At 34.3% G+C, this 17,311-nt stretch overlaps 1 protein-coding gene and 1 long non-coding RNA gene across 22 annotated transcripts in view; both read left to right on the top strand.

Moving 5' to 3' along the window:
* The window catches only part of si:dkey-246i21.1, a 71,778-nt gene extending 63,410 nt beyond the window's left edge, over positions 1-8,368 (top strand). For both annotated transcript variants that reach the window (NR_170148.1, NR_170147.1), the window contains exon 3: positions 8,072-8,368. This is a non-coding gene — a long non-coding RNA (si:dkey-246i21.1). The remainder of the gene's footprint in view (positions 1-8,071) is intronic.
* The window catches only part of casz1 (castor zinc finger 1), a 325,550-nt gene that overhangs the window by 87,304 nt on the left and 220,935 nt on the right, over positions 1-17,311 (top strand). For all 20 annotated transcript variants that reach the window (XM_073939087.1, XM_073939115.1, XM_073939094.1 and 17 more), the window contains one exon: positions 8,072-8,172. The gene's annotated coding sequence lies outside the window, so the exon portion shown is untranslated. The remainder of the gene's footprint in view (positions 1-8,071; positions 8,173-17,311) is intronic.

The following is a 17,311-nucleotide window of genomic DNA, read 5'->3' as shown; positions in this document are numbered from 1 at the left end:
TCTTTCATTTGAGAGATGAGCAGAGTCTGTCATTAACTTTCCTTATTCTTGACTCAGTATCTTATCAGAAGGTGTGTTTTGTATTTCTAACAGTTTTTTTTTTCACATTTTGTTTTATTGTTTCATTGAACAATGGAAACTTTACAGTAGACATGGTTTTTCTAACAAGTGATTTGAAAAATCCAAACATGATGGTTACTTGGCAATGCAAACATACCACTTTTGTTCTTTTGATATATCATATACAGTTCAAGTCAGAATTCAATTATTAGTCTTTCTATAATTTTATTATTTTTTTTTTTACTTTTTAAAATATTTCCCAAATGATGTTTATCAGAGCAAGGAATTTGACACAGTATTTCTCATATTTTATCTTCTGGAGAAAGTCTTAAGCCCCAGTCAGATCACACGATTTTTATTGTCAGTTACAAAAGTTGCTATGTCCGATTATGCAATTTTGTCTTGATAAAATCTTGACGACTTGTGGGTAACAAATATTACCAGACTACACGTTCCTTCACAATCAGTCACAAGTGTTGCTATAACAATATTTCTTATCTTAATTTCAGAATATTTTTAAAATTAATTCGTATTTCGATTTCAATAAACAATGATGCTTGCTGACTACTAGGCTACATTATTTAAGGGCATTCAATATGACATTGATTGGATCAAACTCATATTACCTTTTTAATTTTAAGATATGTTCTGATAATATTTAATTCGTTTGGTATAATTTGTATCTTAATTCTAATGTATTTTTGTTGATCGGTTATCTACTAAATAAACAGGAATAACGAATAACATTAGAGGTGAAGTGCTACAAAACTAGTCTGGTAAATGTTTAAGTTCCAAAACATGCATTGCCGTAAGATTGTGTTGGATTCTTAAATATAATAATCTAGGCTGAATAAAGTTCAAGTGAAATATTCACAGTTTCAGAGAAGCCTATATTAAACTGCTTTCACTGTTAATGACAAATTTGATCAAGCAGGACATGCTTTTACAATGTGTTCACAGCACTGAACATGACATTACTTTGGAGAACAAACTCTGTTGGAAGGATGAGAAAATCAGAAATCAGAAAGTCGTTGTGAGAATGGAGATGTCTGCATACTTGTGGCAGTCTGTCAGATAAAATTGCTTAAAACACCTTAATATTTTAGAGAAAGTAGTTAGTTTGCATAACCAATAATTGACTTATCTCATAAATCATATCCTGTGACCCACCCATAAGTAAATATGCAGTCTATGTTTTGATCACCTGACTGGCGCATATTCATTCATTTTCTTTTTTGGCTTAGTCTCTTTATAAATCTGGGGTCGCTACAGCAGAATGAACTGCCAACTTATCCAGCATGTGTTTTATGCTGCGGATGCCTTTCCAGCCACAACCCAACACTGGGAAACACCCATACACTCTTGCACTCACTCACACACTCTACGGCCAATTTAAGCTTATTCAATTCACCTATACTGAATGTCGTTGGGCTTTGATGTAAACCGGATCACCCAGAGGAAACTCACACGAACACAGGGAGAACATGCAAACTCCACACAAAATGCCAACTGACCCAGCCGGGGCTCGAACCAGGGACCTTCTTGCTGTAAAGTGATTGTGCTACCCACTCAGACACATTATATGATATATTATTGATATATTTTATATAACATGATATAACTGAGAAATTGTGTGTTAGTATTGCAGTGTCACCCACGTGATGGAACTAGTCGTGAAGAACGGGGAAAAAATTAAATATGCTAGACTTTCTGCGACGGTGTCGTGAAGTCTCGCGGACATGGTATCGGTTGTCATGAACTATGCCACATTACACAAGAAGAAACAATCAAATCTCATGTCACAATGGCCATTTGTCGTTTACTAATCCCCACGACACCCTACGTCAAGGAAATCGTGCCGAAATTGTGACAAATTCGTGTGATCTGACCAGGGCTTTATTTGGTTAATTTCAGCTAGAATAAAAACAATTTTTAATAATAATAATAATAATAAAAAAAAATTTTACGGTCAATATTAATAACCCCCTTAAGCAACGTTTTTTTGATTGTCTACATAAAAAATCATCATTATATAATGTTTTGCCCAATTACCCTAACTCACTTAGTTAACCTAACCTAGTTAAGTCTTTAAATTGCACTTTAAGCTAAATACTAGTATCTTGAAAAAATGATTTACTGTCATCATGGCAAAAATAAAATAAATCAGTTATTAGAAATGAGTTATTAACACTATTATGTTTAGAAATATGTTTTAAAATATTTTTTTTCTATTAAACAGAAATTGGGGAAAAAAATACAGGGTGCTAATAATTCAGCAGGACTAATCATTTTGAATTGTATATATTTAGCCCAAAGTTCAGATCACAATATGGTTTTGATCCCCCTTGATCCCCCATCTGTGGATAAATATCCATTTCAGTCCAATGACAGAATTTATTCATCATGAATCTTTGTGAATCATACTTACGGTATTAAGGATACAGTATGCGTAAATGAATCATCGTTCACTATTTAATATCAAGACATCAGAAAGAACTATTGGTTTCTCTTGTGCCTTTTTTTGGGTGTGTGCTTTCTTCTTTTCTTTTCTTTTTTTTTTTTTTTTTGTTTTGTTTGTGAGATCATGTTCCAAAAATGTAGTGAAAAACATTTCGTGTCATGACAGGTCATCCAATCTTCCAGCATAATGAAGTGAATATTTTTATGTCAAACATCGCACTCACAAAAGCATGCAAGAAGCGTTCCTGTCATGTCAGTGTGTTGTTTGGATTTGACTTATTTCTGTTATCTGGATCCAAGAAGTAAAGAATTAAAATTGAAAACATTATTTCCTGTGGCAAAATCATTTATTTATTTATAAAATAGTAATAATAGTAATAACCAGTGTTGCAAACAATAACTGCTTAATTTATGAAATAAAAGAAATATTAAAAAATAACAATAATAATACAAAATTTTAAATAGTAAGCATAATATATTTTAAAATTAAATTTAAATAATTTACATGACTGAAAAGCAAAACATTTTTTAATCAATATGCTGATTTGGTGCACCTAAAACAAATAGTAGTAATATTAATAATATTAATAATAATAATAAGAATAATAATACCCGTGTTGGAAACTATAACTGTGTAATATTTGTGTGGAAAATCATTCATGAAATAAAAAATATACAATAGAGATAATAATAATAATAATAGTTGCCAGTGCTGGAAACAATAACTGCGTAATATTTGTGTGGAAAATCGTTCTTGAAATAAAAAATATACAAAAAAATAATGATAATATCGCAGCAAATAACTGTGTAATATTGGTGTGGAAAATCGTTCATGAGATAAAAAATATACAAAAGAAATAATAATGATAATAATAATAATAATAATAATAATAGTAATTACTAGTGCTGGAAACAATAACTGTGTAATATTTGTGTGGAAAATAATACATGAAATAAAAAATATACAATAGAGATAATAATAATAATAATAATAATAATAATAGTTGCCATTGCTGGAAACAATAACTGCGTAATATTTGTGTGGAAAATCGTTCATGAAATAAAAAATATACAAAAGAAATAATGATAATAACGCAGCCAATAACTGTGCAATATTTGTGTGGAAAATCGTTCATGAGATAAAAAATATACAAAAGAAATAATCATGATAATAATAATAATTATTATTATTATTACTAGTGCTGGAAACAATAACTGTGTAATATTTGTGTGGAAAATCGTTTATGAAATAAAAAATATACAAAAGAGATAATAATAATAATAGTAATAATAATAATTCAATCATTTATTCATTTTCTTTTTCACAGCTAAATGAACCACCAACTTATCCAGCACGTTTTTATGCAGCAGATGCCCTTCCAGCCGCAACCCATCTCTGTGAAACATCCACACACACACACACACACACACACACACACACACACACACACACACACACACACACACACACACACACACACACACACACACACACACAAAAGGGACTATTTAGCCTACCCAATTCACCTGTACCGCATGTCTTTGGACTCTGGGGGTAACCGGAGCACCTGGAGGAAACCCACGCGAATGCAGAGAGAACATGCAAACTCCACACAGAAACGCTAACTGAGCCAAGGTTCGAACCAGCGACCTTCTTGCTGTGAGACGACTACCTACTGCGCCACTGCATCACCCAATAATAATAATGATAATAATAATTATTAGTGTTGGAAACAATAACTGCTTCATATTTTTGTGGAAAATCATTCATTAAATAAAAAAATATACGAAGGCGATAATAATATTTACAACAACAACAAAATTAATAATAATAGTAATAATAATAATAATCATCATCATCAACATTGTCATCTTCATCAACATTATTACCAGTGTTGGAAACAGTTACTGCGTAATATTTTTTCTAAAAAATAATTTTATGAAATAAAAAATTTTTTATAAAACAACAATAATTTCAGAATATAGTTTAAATGTATCACTATATGATGTTTTTATGATATATCAAACAAGAACTGAATAGCTTCACTTTTAAAGGAACCTTGCTAAATGAAAGTGCTAATAAATTTCAGAAAAGAAAAATCCCTGTTACTGACCCCAAAACCTTTTAACACCAACGTACGTCATTGCATTTGTTTTCCACACAGAAGTAGGAGAGGGAAAAATACATCAATATTGTTATACCATGTATTTATGTGTGGTAGTAGGACATTTGACGTAATTATATTGACTTGTCAGTATATGAGTTCAGTAGTTTTAATGTGCATATACTCTGTAAAACATAAGTGTTCGAGGTCTCCCTGTTAAATGCGTACAAGAATAATTTGTATGTGTTTCTGAGAGTTTCTAAATCAACATTTACTTTAGACGCCAGGATCAGGAGATTATATGAAGACTATAATCTATCCACCCTTTTCTGGCACTCTAAATCAAGTTCATTCTCCAGTCGGGCCGTCTTCCAAGGAGGTTTTAGAAAGGAATAATTTGAGGATCCGACTAATAAACCTCTTCAGTATGTAAGACTAAAAGGTCTTTACAACGATAACGTCATTCTACAGCGGTCACAATATAAATATGCTGCCGATAGGACATGTGAATGTTAATACGCAATCAGTTGATAATATTAAAACAAACATGTCATGACTAGAGCTCTTATCGTTTAGGCTGAAGTCTGTTTTGACTTTGTTCCTGTGTGATCTGAGGCCCCATCCACGGTATACATCACAATAAGCTAATTAGCAATATAATTAGCATTGTAATTACCGGCTGCAATAATTACTTTTATTTATTATGTTTTTGGTGTATTTATCTGCTCTAAAAAAAAAGGAAAAAAGAAATGGTCTGGATATTAGTCTGTTCTTTAATTTGGAATTTCAAATCTTTAATTGGGTTGTTTTGGACCTTATCTAAAACAAAAAGCGCATTAAAATTTATCAGTATTTTAGCATAAATAAAAATAGCTTGTGTTAGTTGAGCTGTTTTGGTCTTTATCTAAAATAAAAAGTGTATTCAAATTGATCAGCATTTTAGGATAAATAAAAATAGCTTGTGTTACTTGGGTTGTTTTGGTCCTTATCTAAAACAAAAAGCGTATAAAATTTGATCAATATTTTAGCATAAATAAAAATAGCTTGCGTCACTTGGGTTGTTTTGGTCTTTATCTAAACAAAAAGCGCATTAAAATTGATCAGCATTTTAGCATAAATAAAAATAGCTTGTGTTACTTGGGTTGTTTTGGTCTTTATTAAAAACAAAAAGCATAATAAAATTGATCAGTGTTTTACACTGTAAAATAACAGAGGTTGAATTACAGAAATTTACCAGAAATTTAAATTTAAGGAAATAAATTGAATGTCCGTTATGTTACGGTAAATTTCTGTAATTTAACAGCTGTTATTTTACTTTTTTTTTTTTTTTTGCACACAATAAACCGTCAAATTACAAAAAAAAAAATGTTTTACAGTGTAGGAGTAAAATAAAAATAGCTTGTGTTACTTGGGTTGTATTGGTCTAAAACAGGGGTCACCAAACTTGTTCCTGGAGGGCCTGTGTCCTACAGATTTTAGATCCAACCCTAATCAAACACACCTGAACAAGCTAATCAAGGCCTTACTAGGTATACTTGAAACATCCAGGCAGGTGTGTTAAGGCAAGTTGGAGCTAAACCCTGCATGGACACCGGCCCTCCAGGACCGAGATTGGTGACTCCTGGTCTAAAACAAAAAGCGTATTAAATTGATCAATATTTTAGGATAAATTAAAATAGCTGTAACACTATAATAACTATACACTATGAATCATTTGTTAAGCATTAACAAATAGTTAGTTCATTATCTGTTAAGTATTAACTCTACATTACTAGACGTTAGTAAGCCGTTTATAAATACAAATACAATTGCTATTAATGAATGTATTTTCATACTTTGTCCATGATTATTTTTTTATTACTTAATTAAAGATTGTATTATTTACAAACTAGTTATTTAAGCATAGTTGGTGCTGTTTTTAAGATTATTCCGAATGCATAAGTAAATAATTAATAAACTTCAAATTAACATTTCTATGTCTTATTATTCAAGCATATGCTAATAGTTAATTCTTATGTTAATAAATACTTTATAAAGATAATGAACTAACTAGTTGCTAATGCTAAATAGATGATTCATAGTGTGTAGTTCAGGGGTCACCAACATCGTGCCCGGATCACATGTGTTGCCCGCAGGCCTATTCTAAAAATAGTTCACCATAGCGCCACTTACCAGTAAGCTCCATCTAATATAAAAGTAATCATTTACAAATGTTAATATTTGCAGAGATATATAAAAATAAAGTGTTGCACATTGATACATTAAATACAGGGTATTTCCTACCCTGTTAAATCATTGTTGAATTTTGTTATTTGAGAAATGTTTATCAAACCGGTAGCCCTCCACATTGATCGGTAATCAAGAAGTAGCTCTCATTTTCATAAAGGTTGGTGACCCCTGGTGTAGTTATTATAAAGTGTATAGCTTGTGTTACTTTGGTTGTTTTGGTCCTTATCTACAACAAAAAGCGTATTAAGATTGACCAGTATTTTCAGGATAAATAAAAATAGCTTGTGTTACTTGGGTTGTTTTGGTCTTTGTCTAAACAAAAAGTGTATTCAAATTGATCAATATTTTAGGATAAATAAAAATAGCTTGTGTTACTTGGGTTGTTTTGGTCTTTATCTAAACAAAAAGTGTATTCAAATTGATCAATATTTTAGGATAAATAAAAATAGCTTGTGTTACTTGGGTTGTTTTGGTCTTTATCTAAAACAAAAAAGCGTTTTAAAATTGATCAGTATTTTAGGATAAATAAAAATAGCTTGTGTTATTTGGGTTGTTTTGGTCTTTATCTAAAACAAAAAGCGTTTTAAAATTGATCAGTATTTTAGGATAAATAATAATAGCTTGCGTTATTTGGTTTACATTGATATGCAACTGAAACGATACAGACTAAATTTGAGAAAAAAAGCAAAGCTGTTTAACATACGAGATGCTGAAGTAAATCTATTTAGCTTCTTTTTATCACTCACTCTGGTGAAATCTGTTTTTCAGAGACTGCACGCACTCCCCTTGTGTTTTACCCACAAACCCTTGTTTCTCTTGAAAGGATAGCATGCATAAATACACAATCTAATAAGAGCCCAAGATGGATGATAATGCCTTTTTATTAACTTACGGAGTGGTTTGTTTGGGCAAATTGAAAGTCGTATTTTTCTCTTTAAATATCTAATTGGAGTTTTGACAGCTTTTACAATGAAATGAAAGTAGTTATTGTGCTGCGGAAACAGCGGTGTTTATAAAATTCTGCTCGCGATACAAGGCGCTGACAGTGCTGGTATAAAAACATGCATTAAAAACTGTCACACCAACTGAATGTTGATTTGTCTAAGTGGCGAAGGGGGAGGCGCTCTTTAAAAGTTCATCAAAATCTTTGTTTGCGTTTCTGGTTTATGGTATGGTGGTAAAATATGTACCCATAACTGTTCTCTGTGTCCTTACAGGCATCAACAGAGAGCTGTGTAAGAAGGCAAATGTGAATGTGCAAGCAGACAGTGGCACACGGGACACAGAGCAAGACTGGAGCGCTCAATATTCTTTGAAGGTCAGTGTCACAATGTACCGTAATACATCTGCAGTTTTAATGAGTATTTTAGCAGCCAGATACCAAATAAACAGTCATATCAGTCAGCATAAAGCTTGTTTTCTGTTCCCCTTTCTGTCACATTTTCAAGTGTACTCTTAAGGATTTTTGTAAAGTTACAAAAGTTGTAAAATACAGTTTTCAGACCCCCTAGTTTTTCAAAAAAAAAAAAAAATAATAATAATAATAATAATAAATTGCAATAAAAATGACAAAAATTTGCAGACAATTTTGCAAAAAAAAAAAAAAAAAAAAAAAAAAAATATATATATATATATATATATATATATAAATTAGGTAGCCTACTATGTTAGGTTTTTTGTTGTTTACAAAATGTTCTTTATTTTGGTCTCTTGTAAAGACCAGATCTGAAATGGTTGGGATTAAGCCAAAGAAAGGTTTTATTACTCTTATTGTTGTCCACGATCTTATTTACTTTATTTTTATTTAGATTTCACTCCCTGGAGCATCTAACATCACATCGTCACACATAGGGCATGTGTTAGGGCTTTCCCCTACTGTAATACACCTAACACACAAATTTCTTTAAAACTCATGCAAGTTTACTCCTGCACTGAAAGAGTATAATTACGAATTTTGTAGGATCGCAAAAAATTTCAACAAAAAACTAGAGGCTCTGAGTATTTAACTGTAACATGAACTGTACTTTACTGTAATACAGTTATGCAGTATGTTAATCTATTTTATAGTTGCATTGTGAAAATTACTGTATATTTTACAGGAAATACTGTAAAAACATATAGAGCAAGATAAATGGGGTTGTAAATGTAAATACAGTATTTTTGCTGTAATTGATTTAAAGTTAGTTATTGGTGAACTACTGCCAGTAAGTTGCTGTAGGTTCAACAGGAAATTTGTGTAAGTAGTTTTTAAGCGCTAATATAGATTTGTGCCTATTAGTTTATTTATGCAAATTTTGAAATATCACATGGGAAACAAGTGATGAAAATGATTTTTAAAACTATTCATTTAATTTGCCAAAACATTTTACGCTTTCTTGAGGTGGTTATTTATTGTGTGATTGTTATTGTGGTTTTTATTTCTTGTGTGAAAAATGGATAAATCAAAATTTACAATGTTTATTTTGCTGGTGCACGTTTTTTTTTTTCTTTTTTTTTTTTTTTGTTTAGGTGAACAATTCATTTGTGCAAGGTAATACACTGGTGAAAGAACATTTATTTAAGTCATCTTTAATCTGTAGCCACTTTCACACAGTGATACCAATAAATATCCGGAACATTTCCGGAACGACTTTACCGGTAAACTAAAAAAAGGTGCTGTTCACAGAGGCAAGGACGTACATCGCAATTTTTCCAGAAAAGACCATTCACACATCTGTTCCAAAACACCCTTAAATTCTGACATCATTAACCTGAAATGAGATCTAAACGGCTTGTATTTGTAAACATAGAAGGGGTCAGGCTTTTGTTGATGGTTTCGCTTTTATTTGGAGCTTTAGCATTCATGCAGCTGCTTTGTCCCAGAGACTTCAGAAGTGCGAACTGCCGCTAAATGTTTACACATTTGACTACACTACAAATTTTGTAGATGGATAAGTATTGTGAACAATTTCGATGAAAACATACGGATAAACACTTTCGCATGTTGAGATGTACATAATCTGTGTGTTCACCGGCTCCTTCACATGCACATATGTCAAGCAACTGAAGCAGAGCTTGAAAGTAAACAAACAGCGGTTCATCGTAAACATTTTACCGGTATTTTCAAAAAGGGCCTGTTCACAAATGAATCCTTCACCAGCATTTGTGAAAGGGGCTAAAGTCTGACCATTTGCTTTCACGTTTGGAGTGTTTATGTCAGTTTGATGGTATGAGTCACAGTATTCTTAACCACACCCCTCTTTTCATTAGTTTGCTATGAGGGAATACTTCACAAAAGAAATCCCCTCCCCTATTCATAATTCCATTTCATTGGAAAGTACACCAACATACTGAATAGTCTCATCAATTTCTGGTTCATGCATACTTCAATGTGAATAATTGTATTGAGCATTACTCACACATTACAAATGAGCTGTCTCCGTTTTGCTTGCCTTGTTTACTTTTGGTTACTAGTTTACCAATACTACAGTTAGCTGCTCTAACTATTAGATGGAGGTGATTTGTTTCCCGAAACCAGCCACTTGCTTAGTTTGTAAAGAAAAAGTTTTGGGACTGCACAAGTACCTAGTTAAGCTTCTTTGTTGTTAGCTAATGAATAGAAAGCAGATTTTTTTTTCTTGTCAGTTGCTTCACATGTATTTGACTTTTATTTGAGTTAATAGTTTGCTTAAAGTGCTCGTGTGATAGCACTGACTCTAAGCAATATTGAAGTCACACCTCTGGTTCACGCAACAACTTAATTGAGTCACACACACGGAGAGGACCAGCTATGTCATAATACCCAGAGGCCTTGATTAATTAAGCCCTAAAAGCCCAGGAGCGCTCAACGTTCACCAGGTGCCTGTTCATCTGCCACTAGTTCCGCTTCTCACCCCATAAATATCCCGAGACATACATACAACTTTATCTGCTAAGAAAACCTGCAGGAGTTATTGGCATGAATTAAAAGCTTAGAGTAGGTGTCATCTTTGAAATCATTGGTGTTTTTTTCTTTTGTCAAAAATGTTCTTTCAGTTTAGTCAGTTAGTTAACTAAAACGTTTCCTCCTTGTTGTGAAACCTTCTGAACTAACTTTATAGTGAGTAAATTATTGCAGTACATATTTATTTAATTTGAGCTGTTTGTGCTTTAATTTCATTTGCTATTGTTAATGTAAATATTATAGTGTGACTAGCATTTAATTTAGGTCTTTTAGTCTTTTTTGTGATTTTGTTGTAATAATATGTTGTGTATACAGTATATATGAGTAATCTCATATATGTGTAGTATGCATCAGCGTGAGTTAATTAACCCACTATAGCAAAGCACTTCATTAAACCAGTGTTCATTTGATGTTCAGCTCCACTTCATGCATCTGCATATTTGTCATTAAGTGAAACTATATTCTTTTTAGAGTTTTCTTCAAGTACTTATTTTTTGGCCGTGGAATCATTTTCTTCTTGTCATGGTACACATTTTGGAGATTTTTTCATTGCCACAAATATGTGCATGTATATTTATTAAATAACAAGGTTGAGAATCTGTTAATTTTCCCAGTGATAATAAGAACAAAAATTGCAACCCGGCAGATTCTGAAAACGTACTCCTATATACATTTGTGGAGAATGGTAATTATGTAGCCAGAGGAACGTATAGCTGCATTTCGTCTTTAAAACGAATGCTACGGGGTGGGATGGCGCCATTCCTTTTCACACTTATCAGCTGACCGCTTACCTTTGTATGGACGGCTTTTTCGTTGTTATCAGTTTGTCCAGTGGCTTGCTGCGTATGTTGAAGGATTAGAGACACATATCGGAGTTGAATGTGACGACAAGGTTTGAAAACGGTTTAAGAAAGCAGGTAAGACTAAAATAAAAGCCATAAAATAAAACAAACAAGTAAATAACCGGGTGAGAATGTGGTAAAATATGAAAACGTGGTAAAAATAATGCTTCAAAAATCATTTTGAAAATACTGTTGGTTGGGTTTAGGGAAATGGCTGAGCACTGGTCAGTCTGTGATTTTTAAAACACTATCGGTTGGGTTTAGGGATGGGGGCGAGTGGGGGGATCGATCGTTTAGTCAGTCGGTTAGTCAGTCAGCCAGTGGACAGCGGCCTCTGACAGAATGACACAAAAACGCAGGGGCAAATGGCACTCGAGAGAGAAATTTGAGATTTAAAAAAGCATACACAGCTTCCTCTGGCTGATTCACCAAAACCAAAACTGCAAAAAAATAAATAAATAAATACATAGCTCCTTGGACGTATTTGCGCTCCTCAGAAATGTATATATTGGTATGTAAATATAGTGAGCCTGGGTTAAAAAAAAATGTATTTCAATAAAAAAAAAAATCTTCTTTGAATGTTAAGAGTTAAAGTATTCAAGAAAAAGACAGAGAATACTCAAATACAGTAGCAATACACTGAGCATTGTAAATACAACAATTAGTTTTTTTTATCTTTACAAACAAATAACCACAACATATTGTTTAAGATCTTTTTTTGGCTATGCAAACTTATGTGAGAATGCATGTTTATCAGTATATTGAATTTGTGCATTAGCTTTTACAATGAGTGTGGATGTTAATAAAGGAACAAAAGACAGAGAAAAGACAGAGTGAGCCATTTTTGTAATGTTAGAAAGGTCTGTTCTGTATTTCACACATAATTATAAACTGTTTATTTCATTTGATTTTATATTTGTGGTATTGCTAATTAGTTTATTTGTTCCAATTTTATTACAGCTTACTTGTCAGAATGTTTGCAATGTATATTAATTAGTCTAGCTGTTTTTGCTTTTTTATTTTGTACTACGAAAAGATCCATTCTGTGGCTCAAATATTGTAGTATGATCTAAACTGAGATCAAAACACTGCTGCGTGTAATTAAAAAAAAAAAAAAAGAAAATAAAGAATACACCAACAATAAAACCGAAGAAAGAAAATCTTTAGGGTAATCCAATAATAGTCTTGCATACACACACAGTATGCGATCTAAAGCTGAATAATGTATGAACAACGGTAAACTGAAGCGTTTCATTATACCCAGTGTTACGTCAGTGATATTGTTAATGAGATTAGCATGCCAGTAAAAAAAACAGCATACAAGGACATTATTTGATGGTATTTCTGTCCGCCTGGGCATCTCAATGGTCCGGCAGGTGTTGTACTCCTTAACTAGTCATTGAGGAGTCATCACCTAAACCAGTGCTTACAGCCTCCCAATTCCCTCTAATCCAAAACAAGCAGATTTAGCCAGCTCTCTAGACCGCTCTCCACAAAACAAACACACCGGCCCCCTGCAGACTGCACCGATGCCCTCCTCCCTCCCTTCGCACCCCCGCTGCTCGATGCTCGGTTAGCCAGGCTAAATGAATGGGGAGAGGCAGGTCTCCATGGGTAACGGCTGCCATGGAGGCACCTGGCAGGAGAGCGAGAAGGATGCTGCGCGAGCCAGCAGGCACACACAGATGAGCGGGGAGATTTGGGGGCCGCGCTCTGCCGTCTTTAACCCGCTCCCCTGCCGTTCGGAGGGTGGTCACCCCCGCCAGAGGGTGCGTCTGCCAAGAATGTTAGCCCTGCGGCCCTGTGAGTGGGAATGAGCAGAAAATTGAAGTTAACAAGCATGCCGTATGCTAAGTGGTGACGAGAGTCCCTGAGCTTTCCGTTAGGGCCCTGGTCCAGCTTCCATTCTCCTGGTAGAGCTGCTGCCAGCATCCATTGGCTCCGACTGCAGGCTGGAGGTGACCGGCATTATGCGTCTGTAGGCAAATTAAGACATCATGATCTTCCATGATACATGGCTTCTGTGATGCAGATGAATGTAATACGTCTATAGCTGGATTTGTGTCATTGTTTATTAGCTTTTCACAGGTCCAAAGACATGCAGTGAATTAGTTAAGCTAAATTGTCCGTAGTATATGTGTGTGAATGAGAGCATATGAATGTTTCACAGTGATAGGTTGCAGTTGAAAGGGCATCTGCTGCATAAAACATATGCTGGATAAGTTGGCGGTTCATTCCGCTGTGGCAACCCCTGATTAATAAAGGGACTAAGCCAAAAAGAAAATTAATGATTAATAATTTTGGAATGTGTGTTTGGGGTCTGTATTTACTGTTTGGTAAAAAATTACCATATTATAAAATAATGTTAAGGCATAATGGGATCAGTTCAACTCATGAATGAATATACACATCTTAGAATTACAGTTTAATGCACATTAGTAGAAGAAACATTACTTTTAGCAGTTCTGTATGTCATTAGAAAGGCTGTTTTAACTGAAAAGTACCCTTAATGAACTGGAATCAATTTAGAGATTATTAATTTTAATCCAACTATCTTATCATTATTTTAAAATGAATTGCATAGTTCACCTCAAAATCAAAATGCACTCACTATTTACTCTCTCTCAAATGGTTAATTTTTAAGTGAACTGTCCCTTTAAATGCCCAAAAGACCCACATGAGTTTTCCACACACTTTTTAGGGAAGTTAAATTCAGCATTGTAAAATGCTTTTTTATAAAAACATAAACCAACTGAAAGACAAGTATTTTTTGCACTTCTTCCAAGCATTGTTCTTTCGTGAACAATTATCTTGCTTTTGCACAATGGCCTAATATCCTGTTTTTCATCCAAGGATATTATGCAGGACCACCGTGGTTGCGGTCAGTCACATGCCACTCACACACTCACACACACACACACCTACTCCTGTATCAGGCCGCTCCACCTCCTCTCCTGTACGCTGCGGTGTTCAGCCCAAGGGAGCGCTGTGCTGTATGTGTATAATAAGGGTAGCTGATATAATGAAGGTCATTGTAATCAGAGCTAATGTGCCAGGGAGTCGAGACACTTCGGCTTTATTTGAGGGTTAGGCCCAGCACCGCTGGCCCGGGGGGAGGAGGCTGATAGTGTTATCAGAACTAACCTGCCGCTAATAACGACACGCTCCTCTGTTCGTGTCAGCATCAGCCTGAACTTTCACTGATATCTACAGTGTGGAAGTAGGCAAGCGGATTGAGCTACTGAACGCTTCACATCTTACTTAAATCCCCTCCCTAGGTGTTTGAAGGTTTGCTGTTTTTTTCCCCGTCTGTTTATTTTCAAACAACAGAACGTGCCTGGTCTGCTAGATGTGTACTTAAAGGAATAGTTCAGCACAAAATTAAGACTGCATTGCTAATATTAACTTTTTTTTTTTTTTTTTTAATTACGTCAATGGAAGCATTGTAAGTAAATGGAAGCTTGTTTCCATCATAAAAAAATAAATATAAAGATAAAAAAATATAAATTAAAAGTTATACATTGTGATATTAATTCATTGTAAAACCAGAAAAAGGAGGTTTGCTATCTCAAGGTTGGAGGAAAGTCTTTACCCCAGGTGGAGGAGTTTAGGTATCTTGGGGTTTTGTTCACGAGTGAGGGAAGGATGGAACATGAGATTGACTGTCGGATCAGTGCAGTGTCAGCAATAATGCGGTCTATATACCGGTCTGTTGTGGTGAAGAAGAAGCTAAGCCAAAGCTTCATGAGCTTTGGGTCATGACCGAGAGAACAAGAGCTCGGATACAAGAGGCCGAAATGAGTTTCCTTCGCAGGGTGGCAGGGCGCACCCCTATAGATAGGGTGAGGAGCTCTGTCAACCAAGAGGAGCTTGGAGTAGAGTGGGGTGCTGCTGCTCCTCCACATTGAGAGAAGTCAGGTGAGGTGGCTCAAGCATCTTTTTCAGATGCCTCTTGGATGTCTACTTAGGGAGGTGTTCCAGGCATGTCCAACTGGAAGGAGGCATTGGGGAAGACCCAAGACATGCTGGAGAAACTATGTCTCTCGCCTTGCCTGGGAAAATCTCGGGATCCCCCTGGAGGAGCTGAAGGAAATGTCTGGGGAGAGGGAAGACTGGGGTTCTCTCCAGAGAGTGGTGCCCCTACGACCTAGCCCAGGAAAAAGCTTTATGAAATGAATGAATGAATGAATGAATGAATGAATGAATGAAATGGTAAAATAAATACTCACAATTCCAAGAGACAATCTCACATTGAGACAGTTTTCACTCATGCTTACTGTCAGTGTTTTTCAAGACATTTTTCGGCATTCATTCCCAAGCAAGTTTCATTGGTGATGAGCAGAGTGATTGTGCAGAATGGCTCCCTGACATTAGATGGCACTTAATGAAAAACAGAAATAGCCCGGTACACAAAGTAGTGTTAAGCAAGTTTACACTCTCTTGTTACACAGAAGAAGTCACCCTCCTGGTTTTGTTTGACCTCCTCCTCTACAGAGCACAAACACCTAGTCAAATTTTGAAAAAAAAAAAAAAGTTGTCATTGCTCAAACGGTTTTAAATGTATGTGGATTAAACAAACAAACAAAAAAAAGCTTCAGGCATTAAAAAAAGATGATTATGATTTTACAGCTGCCGTATTTGCGTGTGAGTGTGCACTCTCGTATTGGGGGCTTTGTTTAGTCGCTAGACATTAAATGTGAGTGACAAACATAGTTAAAAATCATTCCAGTGTGCACAGGTCTTTAGAGCTGTGACTAAGAAAGTCCACGTTCTGAGCAGTTCATCTCTCTTAGTTTCTAAGGATAAATTCTGATTTGTGAGTAAGTTACATTTATTTTGTTATAAATTGCAAATTAATAATACGTTTAAAGAGTTATAAGAGAGAGATTAGATGACATGTCAGAATACAATTTGCATTATCTGATAATTATCATTATCTTTTGTTTTCACATGTATACATGAGATTTTTCAAGTTATTTACTTTTTATATATATTGTATATATTAAATATTTATATTTATATTGTTGTGTAAACCACATTTTACTTTTTCAAATTGTATTAAGATCTATTTTAAAATATATAAGGGTGAGAAATAACTGTAGAAGTTTCTTCTTTGGATGAACTAGTGTAATATTGTTCAAACTGTGCGGAAGCAGCGTTAAGGCTTGTTTGTGTTCATATGAACAATCTCAGCAAAGCTATTAAATCAAAGCCTGCTCTATAAAGTGAGAGTACCTTTGCCCTTTTCCCTCTCCTCGATGTTTTAACTGAAGTTAAATGATGGTGTCCCGCAGCGTGGAATCATGGTCTGAATGGACCCCCAGGTGAATGATATATGGGATTTCTTTTGTCATTGAAATCTAGTCTGGATGGATATCAGAACGCTTTGTGCACTTAAATCGTATGCTCTTGCAACACAAGCCTTTGAACTTATGCAGATATATTTTTATACAACAATGTACATTTGCATGAGTCCCCTTCACTGCACAGTCATTGTATCTAATTGATCTAAAGTGTAAAATAAATGTTTTGTTATGTTGCCTAAAAATGCGCTTTATGCATTCATTTCTAAACTTAGAAACCATTTAAGGTCTAACATTTTATAGAATTTGACTGAATATTTTTTTTTTTAAGGTCAGATCAGACTTTACATTTGTATTCAATACAGAAAGTACTTATGGTTATAATTAAAA

The sequence above is a fragment of the Danio rerio genome, chromosome 23 (assembly GCF_049306965.1).
Source record: "Danio rerio strain Tuebingen ecotype United States chromosome 23, GRCz12tu, whole genome shotgun sequence".
In the NCBI taxonomy this organism is placed as follows: Eukaryota; Metazoa; Chordata; class Actinopteri; order Cypriniformes; family Danionidae; genus Danio; species Danio rerio.
The sequence above is the reverse complement of the archived record's forward strand: the minus strand, read 5'-3'. Positions and strand labels throughout refer to the sequence as shown.